Source organism: Callithrix jacchus, chromosome 2, assembly GCF_049354715.1.
Source record: "Callithrix jacchus isolate 240 chromosome 2, calJac240_pri, whole genome shotgun sequence".
Lineage (NCBI taxonomy): Eukaryota > Metazoa > Chordata > Mammalia > Primates > Cebidae > Callithrix > Callithrix jacchus.
In genome coordinates, this window is record NC_133503.1 from 25,480,891 (window position 1) to 25,493,898 (window position 13,008).

General features: G+C 33.6%; 1 long non-coding RNA gene across 4 annotated transcripts in view; it reads right to left on the reverse strand.

Moving 5' to 3' along the window:
- Window positions 1-2,941: 2,941 nt before the first annotated feature.
- Window positions 2,942-13,008, reverse strand: part of LOC103789015 (uncharacterized) — a 724,824-nt gene continuing 714,757 nt past the window's right edge. For all 4 annotated transcript variants that reach the window (XR_013530713.1, XR_013530714.1, XR_013530711.1 and 1 more), the window contains one exon: window positions 2,942-3,137. This is a non-coding gene — a long non-coding RNA (uncharacterized LOC103789015). The remainder of the gene's footprint in view (window positions 3,138-13,008) is intronic.

Here is a 13,008-nt window from a genome sequence, read left to right on the forward strand (position 1 = left end):
CAAAATATGCAGTCATAAAGACCTCATCTTTTAAAGATGTTTTTTAGAGTCAAGCTTTTAGAATCCTCACTATCTTACAAAGTGAGAAAATATTTTTAGTGACTTGATTCTGAAGTTCGGCAATGTGACAATATAACAGTGTCGTTAACTACACTTTCCATCATGTGAATGAAGATTAAATAGTTGACACATTCCTTGTGAGGCACCGTGATTCCAGGATAATTCAGCTGCTCTTCAGGTAGTACATTAAGTGTGAGTGATTCATAACACCTGAGGAGCAGTGTGACTCCTCTTAAAAAATGCTAATAGAAAAACCAAATCACAGCCTGCAGGTCCCTCTCAGATGAAATAAATGAAGTTATATTTTTGACTACTAAATTTCCTTTTCATTTGGGATTTGCAAGAGACTCAAATGCCTTTGTGTATAAGAGAAATTTCATGATTAATAAAATGTGCTTTTGTTAGCAGCTAGGAAATCATACCTATATTGTGTACGTGTGCATGTGTACAAATGATTGATTAATATGTCAATTTCATATATAGATATATGTTTTGCATATACTATCTATACATAAATATTATATACACGTATAATGTACATCTGTTCTTTCAACAAATATGTATTAAGCATCAACCATGTACCAGTCAATGCTCTAGGCCCTAGGAGTGCACTAGTGCACTAGTGAATATAGCATAGAGTTCTTATCCTCATGGAGTTAATATTCTAAGAAAAGACATAAGAACAAATAAATAAAACATTCTGGTAAGTTTTTCAGGGATTGAACAGGGTAATATAATAACTAGGAAGGAGAACCACTTCATTCCATTTGTATACATATACATATTTGTAATAGGTAAAATGTACTAAACATTGCAATGAAAATCTGGCACATATTTTTAAAAAATACAACAGTGTAATAACATTATTTTTAAGAAATGTAAATAATAGATATTTTACATTTTCACATTTAAGCAGTCAAATACTTTCATTTACTCTGTGCATTTAAAAAAAATCAGATGATTCCCACACTTGGATTTTTCTAAACCTTCAGAATACTACAGATAAGATTGTTATTGATATTTTTCAAGGCGGCATTCTTAAATATAGTCTGACAAGCATCATCTGAGATGCTTTTGTAAATTCCAGATTCTGGTTGACCATCTTTAGATCTACATAACCATGATTTTGCGGATGGGACCTGCAAATATTACGTATTTTAAAAGCTCCCAAGATGATTTAGATAACTGACTAGGTTTAAGATCTATTCATCTAAGATGTTCATAATGGGCATAAAAAGACTCAGAGTAGTGTTTTTGAGATCCCGGTCACAGAGTGATATGGTTTGGCTTTGTGTCCCCACCCAAATATCATTTTGAATTATAATCCCTGTGTGTCAGTGGAGGTACCAGGTGGGAGGTGATTGGATCATGGGGGCAGTTTCCTTGCATGCTTGTCTTGTGATAGTGTGTTCTCATGAGAGCTGATGGCTTTAAAGTGTGTCACTTCCTCATTCTCTCACACATTCCCTCCTGCCACCTTGCAAAGGAGGTGCCTGCTTCTTCTTCACCTTCTGTCATGGTTTAAGTTTCCTGAGGACTCCTAGTCACACTCCCTGTTAAGCCTCCAGAAGTGTGAGTCAATTAAACCTCTTTTCTTTATAATTACCCAGTCTCCCATAGTATTCTTAATAGCAGTGTGAGAACGGACTAATACACACATCATGATAAAAATGCAGATGACTGCTCCCAACCTAGGAATCCTGATTCACCAAATCTAGATAGCTACTCATCTAGCTTTTGTAAAACTCCCTTGAGCATTGTAATGCACAACTACATTTTTGGAAATCATTGTTTTGAAGAAAATATGTCAGACAGAAAAATTGCCTGTAGGTACAAATATGGTAATTCTTTCAACAAATGTGGGGCAGACTACCAACGACTTTTCAAACAACTTCTTATAACAAAATGCTACAGAGTATGCCAACTCCTAATAGAGCTTTATAAGAAAATGCTTTTTTGGAAGAAATGTGAGTAGATGTTTACAATGGCTGAGAGTAACGTATATTTTGCTAGCTAGTTTCCAGGAGCATCTACTGGTTATTGCATGTAAATGAGAATGAAAGTTAATTTATGCATGCATGAGGAGACTTCAGATTTGCCCTGACGTTATTCCTTAAGAGAGTTGTTAGGCATGAAGACCAAATGATGAAATCGACGTTTATCCAGACATGAAACTTAGTGTACCTTTAGTTATTTTCTCATGTTTGTTCTCCTTTTACTTGGAAAATATAACTCTGTTCTTAACCATTTTTCTAGTCATTTCTTGATCCCTACTGAGTTATTACCCCTTTCAATGAATGACTTGCACTAGTTGAAACAAAAAGTTCTCATTTGAGCTGAAAACTATGGGTGAGGAAGGGGTTGGAATGGGATGTATGGCTTCAAGTAGAAAAAATAAAGAGGAAATGTGCAGATGGGCAGAAGGTATGACTTTCTCAGAGCACCTCAATGGGGAGCAATGATGTCTATGTGGGAATATATATCATAATGGCATACTATGAACATAAGAGCTTCCTCAATTCCTCAGGAATCAGGCTCAAAAGAGAGCAGGTATGTGGAAAATATTTGGTGAAAGAAAGGGAAGAAATAGATAGATTATTGAATGCCCTATGATTACTGAAAAGTAAATACCACACAAATCTACTGTAATTTCAACTATATGGCACTGAGTAAGAGAGCTGACCTACAGCTCAACAGAAGAAAACAGAATTTCTAGAAAATGAGCTGATTATATGTGAAAATTTCAAAAGCATTTAAATTAAACTTAATATGGATTAGTGGAATAATAATAAATCAAGTAAGAAAAACATAGCAACTCTCAATAAGCTGTTGCTATTTTTAAATATATTATCAAATATAATAAAATGAGATTTTACCCTTTTGGAGATGAGCTTGAAGAACAACTTGGAAGCTGTATATCCTTATTCCATTCTGTCACCTTGGCTTTGAGATGGCATATCCTGAACTCACCAAATAGTTCATATCTTTAAGAGCATCCCCCTTCAATTACCATATCAGGCTTCTTTCTATAAAGTTTCACTCTGGAAAGTCAACTGTCTGAGAAACTTGTAGGATTCCTTTAATCAGAAGTAAAGAAGCAAAAAAGATTTAAAAATTTTATACCTTTTTAAAATAACACAGTCATTTTTAGAAGGAAAGCATCTGCATTTATCTCAAGTTGACAGTTATTAATATAATACATCTCAGATTATAAATATATCACAATGTTGGTAAAGAGAGCATTTTTAAAACTAATAAGAACATGCCTTTAATTATGAAAAAACATTCTATAGACATTCCTAACAATATAGCATGTCAGTATATTCTCATCAACAATACCATCTTTGTTTTTAAATTTTACTAAGATGACAGATAACATTCTATGTTTTTATCATGCACAACATAAAGTATATAATATATACATTCATGATATATACAGCATTTTATAGACACACACACACACACACACATACACACATTGTGAAATGGTTAAATCTAGCTAGTTAACAACTGCATTACCTCTAGTTATCCTTTTAAAATAACATTTATCTTTTCTGTGGGTAGAGCACATAACAAATAACCACTTTCTTACATTTTTTTATGAATAGAATATATCACCCTTAACTATAGTCACCTTGCTGCACAATAGATCTCATGACATTTTCCTCCATCTTATTATGTATCCTTTGACCAACAATATCTTCCCATCTCTCTATCTCCCCAACCACCTCTGCTTCTGGTAACCATCATTATACTCTCTACCTTATATAATATAAACTTTTTAAGATTCCACATATGAGTGAGATCATGAGGTACTTCTCTTTCTGTGCCTGGCTTATTTTACTTAACATAATGTCCTCCAGGTTCATTCATGTGGTTACAAAGTACAGAATTCTTTTTCTTTTATAACTCAATAGTATTTCATTCTGTATATTTTCCTTATTCATTTCTTATTTCTTAATTTCTGTATTCATTTTCTTATTCAGTTCTGTATATTTTCCTTATTCGTTCACCTATCAATGTACACTTTGATTGATTCTGCGTCTTGGCTATTGTGAATAAACATGAGAGTGTAGGTATCTCTTGGACATGCTGATTTCATTTTTTGGATATAAACTCAGTAGAAAAATTGCCAAAAAATATGTTAGTTCTATTTTGAATTTTTGCAAAATTTCCATATGATTTTTCATAGTAGCTGTACTAACTTACATTTTCTCTGATAGTGTGTAAGAGTTCCCCTTTCTCCACATCCATGCCAATACCTGTTATCTTTGTCTTTTGATAATAGCCTTTCTAACTGGGAGATACCTCATCGTGGTTTTGATTTACATATCCTTGATGTATAGTGATGTGGACTAATATTTTTATATACCTGTTGACAGTTTCTCTTTTTTTCTTTTTGAGAAATTTCTACTTCAATCTTTTGCTCATTTTAAAAAGGTTTTTTGATTTTTTGCTGTTAAATTGTTTGAGTTCCTTATGTATTTTGGACATTAACCCCTTGTCAGTGTATATCTTAAAGATATTTTCTCTCATTCTGTAGGTTGTCACTTATTCGTTAACAACATTGTGTTTAGGTATTTGCATTTACACTGAGTACAAACTGAAATTGATGTTGTTTAGCTAAATAGTAGAAATTCTTTCCCATGTCCAAGAATGCTTGCTGAGAATCATTTCTCATACATAATTTTGCGAAATGACAAGAGCATAATGGTTCTAAGTACAATAGCATTAAGTGACTCAGAAGCAACCATGATTTCCAGTTTTGAACTGAAACAAAGCCAAAAGAAACAATCAAGTTTATTATAGGCCTCTGCCAAATGAATAGCAGAAAATAATCCATTGCAAAAAATGAAAAGCCTCCATTATTTTTGCTCATGTCCCTTATAGTGTGCCATCAATGTATAACAAAACTAAAGCCTGATGCATTCAGAAATAATATTTTCACTGCAACCTTTATTCAGGCACCTATATACATCTATTTATATATGTAAACAGATTAAAGTTAATATTTATCCTTATTTGCTCTGTTTTTTGACACATGTAATTATAACAAGACTCAGTATAATTTATATTATTACTTGATATTTAAAATGCATGGTCTAGAGTTTGCTGCAGGACACTGCTGTACATAATTAGCAGTTATTTTAAAAATATTCAACCAGAACTTTTTAAAAAAGGTTATTACCAAATGAAAATATAACTGTCCTGTTTCCAGTGGCTTGTAACAAAAAGAAATGCATTTACAATTCAACAAGGAATTATTTTGAAAAGAATTCTTTCTAAGGCCTAATTTCTCCAGATACAATAAAACTTTTTCTGGTGACACTGTTCTTCACAAATCAACATCAAACACGTCAGCCAAATATAATTTCAAACTATTGTCATGTTATATTTAATCTAGTCAGTTTTCCAAATATTAAGGTTGAATATACTAATCACATCATCCTTCTATATGACAGATCCAACAAGTAAAGAAATCTTACTGGTAACTTTCTTATACATGCAAAAATCAGGCCTTCCATTAATTTATTTTAAACAGTTTTCTATTTGGAAAATTTTGACTATTTTCAAAAATCCTTCATTTGATTTTCTCCCCACTCCTTCAAAGCTCCCAAAAATCTCAGAAAGAAAAATGGAAAGCTGCAGCATTAACTTACATACACATTAGCTCTTACCATCTATACTGGGTGCATTGTTTCATTTGTTTTACCAGGTTTAGAATGGACTGAAGGTTAATTGGAAAATATTTCAGAAGAAAAAGTGGTAGTACGAGGTCAAACAGTTTTTGGAGACATGACGTCTCATATTTTTTATGGGAAAAATGTTAAATTCAGGAACTTTCTAGTTTTTTTTTTAAAGTAGGGAAATTTTTGTCTATGTAAAACCTGGCTATGGTATGTGAAAGAAATAAAAATAAAGTTTCTGCAGATCCACTTTACTTAGCAGGTTAAGCAATATTTGTCACTATAGTCTTCAAGAGTCCTTTACATGAGCTTAGTCTATTTTTTCCAAGTGTACATCATAACATTCTTTGTTTCTAGGATAGGGACTGCTCTCTCCACCTTCCGAAATCCTGTACGTCTATTGACATTATCTCTAAAACCCTTCTCTTTTGAGTTACCTTCCATGGCTACCTGGCTGAATATTATATATTTTACTGACCCTTAGAACTTAATCTGCATGTATTTTCACTATGTATATATTTTTCTAGCTAGTCATCAATATTGTAACTTTTTGAGGCAACAGATATGCCTGATTCATCTTTGTAGCTTCTAGAACACAGTTATATGCACAAAATAAACATGTTGACTTGAATGAATTTGAGTAAGAATGGCCCATTAAATCTATGGAAAGAGCATAAAATTTTAGTTAAAAATTTCCTGACATCCAATATTTAAGTCTAATCCAAATACATCAGTACCTGCAGTCATAAACCAAGCTCCCTCTTGAAAACAATGTTTTCAGTTATTATGATAAAATCAAATGCTCAAGTGTTTCAAACTATTGTCAAAATGTCATTCAATCAGATGAAAGTAAAATCACCAAGGAAAAAATAGATGGAGGAAATAAAAATAATATCTAAAGATCATGAAATTGTTTTGAAGTGATCCTTAAAATTATAATGTACTATAAAAAGAATCTATGAAACTCTAGGCACCTGTCATGCAAATAGTTCCTTTTCAGGCACTATAATAATGGTGGTTATTATTCTTCTAGTATTTACTATTTGACAAATATGTCCTAAGCACATTAGATTTATTGTTTCATTTGTTACACAGTGGTCCTAAATTACTATATATCACTGACTCATAATAATCCTATGCATTATTGTGAGCATGACTAGTTTTAAGATGAGGAAGCTGAGTGTGACAACAGAATTGTATACTCACTGGATAGCTTCTCCACACTTCCCACTGCACCTAGCTGAAGCTGAGGTTATGTGACTAGCTCTGAACAACTGACTATGCATGGAATTAATAGATATTACTCAATGTGCAGTATATAGTATGGGTGTGAGCTTGCAAATTTTTTTATTCTCCAGGAGTGAGACTTTGAGATGATGATGATGTCAAAATATTGAAGCATTTTGGCCTACTTGGTAGTCAAATGTGGCATTCAGATTTCAAACATGGCATGGTCACCGATCTGCAGATTATATGAGCAAGAAATATATCTTTGCTGTGTTAAGCCACTGGCATTTGGGAACAAATTTTTACCACGGTATGACTTAATCTACTCTAGCAAGTACTCTAGGTCTCTACATTTTGTTTTATTTTAAATTTTGAAAAACGGTTTAGTAATTTTGAGAGAAGTTTATTTTATACCAAACCTTAGAGTCTTTCACAGTATGCTTCTTGTAGAAAAGCAATTCCAAAATTATAATGTACTATAAAAAGAATCTATGAAACTCTAGGCACCTGTCATGCAAATAGTTCCTTTTCAGGCACTATAATAATGGTGGTTATTATTCTTTTAGTATTTACTATTTGACAAATATGTCCTAAGCACATTAGATTTATTGTTTCATTTGTTACACAGTGGTCCTAAATTACTATATATCACTGACCAAGTGGTTTCTCTGGAATATGATTGCCTATGTCATATCTGCAGCATCAACAAAACATCACTGGCTTTCTTTGGTGGGACAGTGAATGGTATCTGTGCCAAGGTCATTCTGTGGAGATCAGATACAAGAGAAGCAACTGCTCCCTGAGTTGGTACTTCATCCTAATCAAATCCTCTCTCTGGGAAGTACAAATTCTAGGTACACAGGAAGAAGCAAGCTACTGGAGTCTAGCTCCAATTCTTTAAATAATACTGAGCTCAGGCTCCTATTCTCCATGAGATCATTTATATGAGCTTGGAAGTCTGAAATCCAAAATAAATGTCAAGCTGCCAAGGATGTTTCCCCAGCTATTTTCTTTTCATGTGTTCTTATAATAAATCCAGAGCAACAAAAACAATCTGACCTTGTCTCTTCTTGGAAATCACAAAGAACTTAATAAAGATATTTATTTCTTTTTTAAACAGCATGTTTTCAAAGTCTGGCATGTGCATTACCCTAAATGTCCTATAAAATTGTAGCCTAAGTATGTTATACTTCCACAAGTTGTTTCACAATTACATTTTCTAAAATGGGTATCAATTTGTAGTTATTTGCAAAAATGACAATCAATAATTCCAAATTGTTATGAATTGTGTTGCTTTTCTAATGTATATGTGTGTTCTGTGTGTGTGTGTGTGTGTGTGTGCATGTGCACCTGATATCTGAAGCTACGATTGCTGCTGTCTCTTTTCACAAGAAAGCCCTGTTTATCCTTAATAAGACTGCTTTGCATGCAAAAATTTTGCAACTAAAATGACCCAGAAGGACACATGCTTTTTAGCATACTAATTGCTTTTGCCATGAGGAGAAAATAATACCTTGTAGCTGGCTTTGCATTTCCTAAGCTACACATGTAGACATCCACATCCAGAAGGGAAATTCACTTAATGTGCTTTGTAACTTTCATAAATGATTGCCCAGTGGACCTGCAGGTCCCACTGGGCCTAGGGTATGGTACAACACATAGATTTGAAGCTGTGTTATTATTATAGATGTGTGATATGGGAAAAAAGGAGGAGAAGTCAAGCTTTATGTGCCATTGCAAGCTAAAATGTTAATCTAGTTACTTTTTAACATTTAATTAATAATACTTGGTTTCTTAAACCATCTAGGTAAAGATTATAGATGCCAAGTGCTCATTGAAATGATAAATATACCTTAGTATATTTTCTGCTGCTATAACAGAATTCCATAGACTGGGTAGTTTATAAAATAGAATTGTATTTGGCTCATGGTTCTGGAGGTTGGGAACCTCCAGAGCATGGCACAGGCATCTGGCAAGGCTGTCATCACGTGGCAAATGGGTAGAAGGGAAAAAAAGCAGAATGGTGAGGGAACGAGTGAGCACAAGAGACAGAGAGAGAAAATCAGAAAATTTTCATTTTTTAAATCAGGATATTACTCCCACAATAACTAACCCACTACCTGGATAATGGCATTTAACCATTCATAAGGGAAGAGTCCTCATGACCTAATCACCTCTTAAAGGCTGTGAGCTCAAGTGAGGTATCTTAGAGAGTGTACAGACTTCAGAAAAGTAGGCTTAGTACAAACCTCAGAGACACACTAGAACTAACATGGTCAGAGGGCCCTAAAAAGAGCAGAAAGAATTATTCACAGTAAGAAATGGAAGAAGAGAGAGTTTAATGTCACAGGACTGAAGAAAAGAACAGTTTTTAGGGAAGAAGTAGTTTTATCAATAGTGACAAAGAATGTATCAATATTGATACAGTAGTTGTTATCAATAGTGAAGAAGCAGTTGTTACCAATAGTGACAAACAAACATTAATTGATGAAATCGAGTCAGATAATGCCCGAAAAATGGCCATTGTATTTAACATCTAGAGACTTATTCCTATCCTTGTTGAGATCAGATTCAATAGAGTGGTAAGGAAAGAAGACAAATGATCTTGTGTTGAATGTTTGATGTACAAGTGATAACCAAGTAGACATTCTCGCAAGCAAGTTGGCCATCGATGAAAAGAATAAGAGATGCTGCTAGCTTGATAGGGATATTAGATTAGAATATATATACACACACATATATATACACCGTATAGGTTTGTGCAAAAGTAATTGCAGGTTTTCCTGTTACTTTCAATGGCAAAACTGCAATTAGCTTTGTACCAACCATATGTATACACGAATATATGCACACACACATATACATATATATATCATATCAAATATATGTCTTATATCCATATAAATTATTTATATATATAAGTATTCGATGATATTTAAATTCTCTTTTAGAAAGTAGTAAAAGAAGAGATATAAGATAAAAGAAGAAAAAAGTAATTGTTAATAGATAATTGGGCACTGAAGCTACCAGATGCAGATATATAGAAACTAGTGTAGTTTTTTCTTTGTATTGAAGAATACAAACCATGGTATTACAAAAAGTAATACTGAGTATTCATATATCTATAAATATTTTAGCCCAGCTTAGATGACGCTTTGTCTTCAAACTTTCTCAAAGATTCTGGAATCAGTCATTCATTAATGGTTTTACCTGGCTTTTTGAAATAATTACAAATAAAAAGAAGCTAGGTAAATCGATATGCCACTACTTTATCATACTTTTGTTTCCAAACCAAAGCAGAGTCCGCTCTTCTGGTTCAACAAGGCCATATGTCTACAGAGAGGTTTCCAGTGGGAGGGAGGAGGGTGACTGCAGGGCACCAAGCAAGGAGAATTGGGTAGCTCAAAGGCAAGACCCAATTTTCCCAATGGCTTGCAGGTTCAGGATGTTTAAAGGCAAGGAGGCAGTTAAAGCAACCTCATAAATCAATACATAGAGTCTATTCATTGATTTGACCTAAAAGGACAAGACATCTCAAAGCAGGGGCTTATAGGTCATAGGTAGTTTCAAAGATTTTTCTGATTTTTTAATTGGTTAAGAAGGTAAAGCTTTATCTAAAACTTTGGGGTCAGCAGAAAAGAATGTTAGCTCTAACTGTGGGTGTGACTTCCTCCAAAACCCTCAGGATGAATTTCAGAACAAAGAACAGCTTCAGAGGTCAGTCCTCAGTTCCCTTATACCTGAGGTCTACGTGCCAGTGAATCTCTGTGATGGGGAGTCCAGATTCATGAAAAACAACTCAGAAACATACGTTATCTTCAGTTTCTATAGGGAACATCTCATAACTCTAACCTCCATGGCTAATAGTGTTTTAAGCTACTATTACCTTCTTGCTTATACTGTTACTCAGTTACTTCTTAGTGCTAGTTAGGTGCTTAGTTAGGTACCCTGGAAGGAACTCAAGATTTTCCATTATCTCCATGCTGATTGGGGAGTGTTGTAGGGTGCCTGGCAGACCTCTTAGAGGGTGCCCCTGTTCTGTTTCATTTTTACAACTTGTGCATAGATACATCTGGTTTGTACAGAAAATTAAGTGAAGCCATAGTTCCAAATTGTATAACTTTAACATTCTTGTAGATTTCTATAGAAACACCATGGAAAACCTTATCTCCTTCCATTTTTCTATCTATCTTTCATCTATCTATCTACCTATCATCTATCTATCTATTCCCATGTATCTTTTGTTTCAGATGAAATATTTAATTCTGTAATTTCTGCATATTTTATATTTGTGTTTCTTTAGTAAACCTGCATTCTGTATATATTTTTCAAATTATGTGGAACTATTTATTTAATTAAATAAAGACTATAGGGATGAAACCTTCAACAGAACCTTAAAAAAATATGTTACTCTATTAAAAAATATAAATAGGCAGATGTCCAATTATTTAGTTGAGTATAGAAATACAGTTTCCCCTCTAGGCAAAAGCATCATTTGGATTCTGAATTAAAGCTCTCAAGCATAAAAAAATTAAGTGTAGAAGATAATTGATTAGCTTTTTATACAACTATCTCATAATCCAATTCACCAAAAAATTATACAGTGCACAATGACCATTTAATTTATGAAGAGCTCATTAATTTCATTGTTGCTTCAAGCAATGTTCAAAGAGAATTTTGAAGATATCGTTGCTATGTGGCTTAAGGCCATAGTTACTCACATTCAATCCCAAAGGTATTTTATAACAGATGGAAATAAAAATGACATGGAATCACAGCAATCTGAAAATGACTTTATAGTTTGGTAAATTTATACAATATTTTCACTTAAATGAAGAATTTTTAGAAATCAACATATTCGATTTTAATTTCCTCATGTATCTTTCCTTGGACAGATGGAAAAAGCCAAACAATACCTAACAATGTGTCAACAGCATAATGGAATTCATGCTTTAACAAATTGACTAAATAATGGCTCACAGTTAGAAAAATAGATTTTTAAGTAGTCTACTTACAGTCTTCATCTATATTTTAAAGACATTTCTTTCAAGGGTTTTAAACACTGTGTATTTGGTTTGTTAGGTAATGCAATGTATCATGTTTTGTCTTTAGGGCAAACAAAATAAACATATCAACTACTCTAGCAGTAAGAACTTCCAAGAAGCGTGGAAGTGAAAGGAACTGAGGAGACTGCTGAAACTTCTTGGGGAAGAAAATAGAATCTGACATATTCTAGCATCTTCTGTCAAGGAAGCCATAGAGAAAGTCAAAAGAGCTTAGGACAGGTGGAATAATGCCTACAATTCTTCCTGCTGTGAGAGGAGTGCAAATTAAACTTCACTGGCTTCACAGGTAAGAGTAAAAGGCATTGCAAAACTAGCCACTCTTCCCTACAGGAAAATTCATGACACTGAATTCTAGGAGGCACTACATACATGAAACTCTCCACATACATGAGACCCTACCCACAGCAATGAAGAAATGACCCCAATATTGCATGAAATGTGTTCCTAGCAAGAAAACTATATCATACAGTAGCAGCTGACTCTGCTATTTTGAAAATGAATATTTCTTGATTATGAGTCAATTTAACCCTCTACCTTTACAACAAAAATACATAGTGACTTGAGCCTTATTTCATCCTTCATGGTGCAGTAAGGCAGAGAAAACAAACCACAAATCCCCCGTAATTACAAAATTAAGTTCTGTGCAAACCATACAAATTCTTACACTCATCTTCCACTTAACTTTGAATGTGGAGACTTGACCTTAGCAGAGCAAATTTTGGTTTGATTTTTCTCTCAGCAGCTGCCTCTTTTTAAATGACTCACCAAGCTTATCATATATGATACACTTGTTTACAAGGAGTCTTGGTCTTAATTAGCAAGGGTACAATTCAATGGCACATGTAGTAATTTTCCTGGAAGTAAAAGCTTAATATCAACTAAAGTGACAAATCACAAACATCAGGTCAGCCAGATGCACAAGTTACCAAAAGAAAAAGATTTTTTTAAAAAATGTATTACCTTCTGGA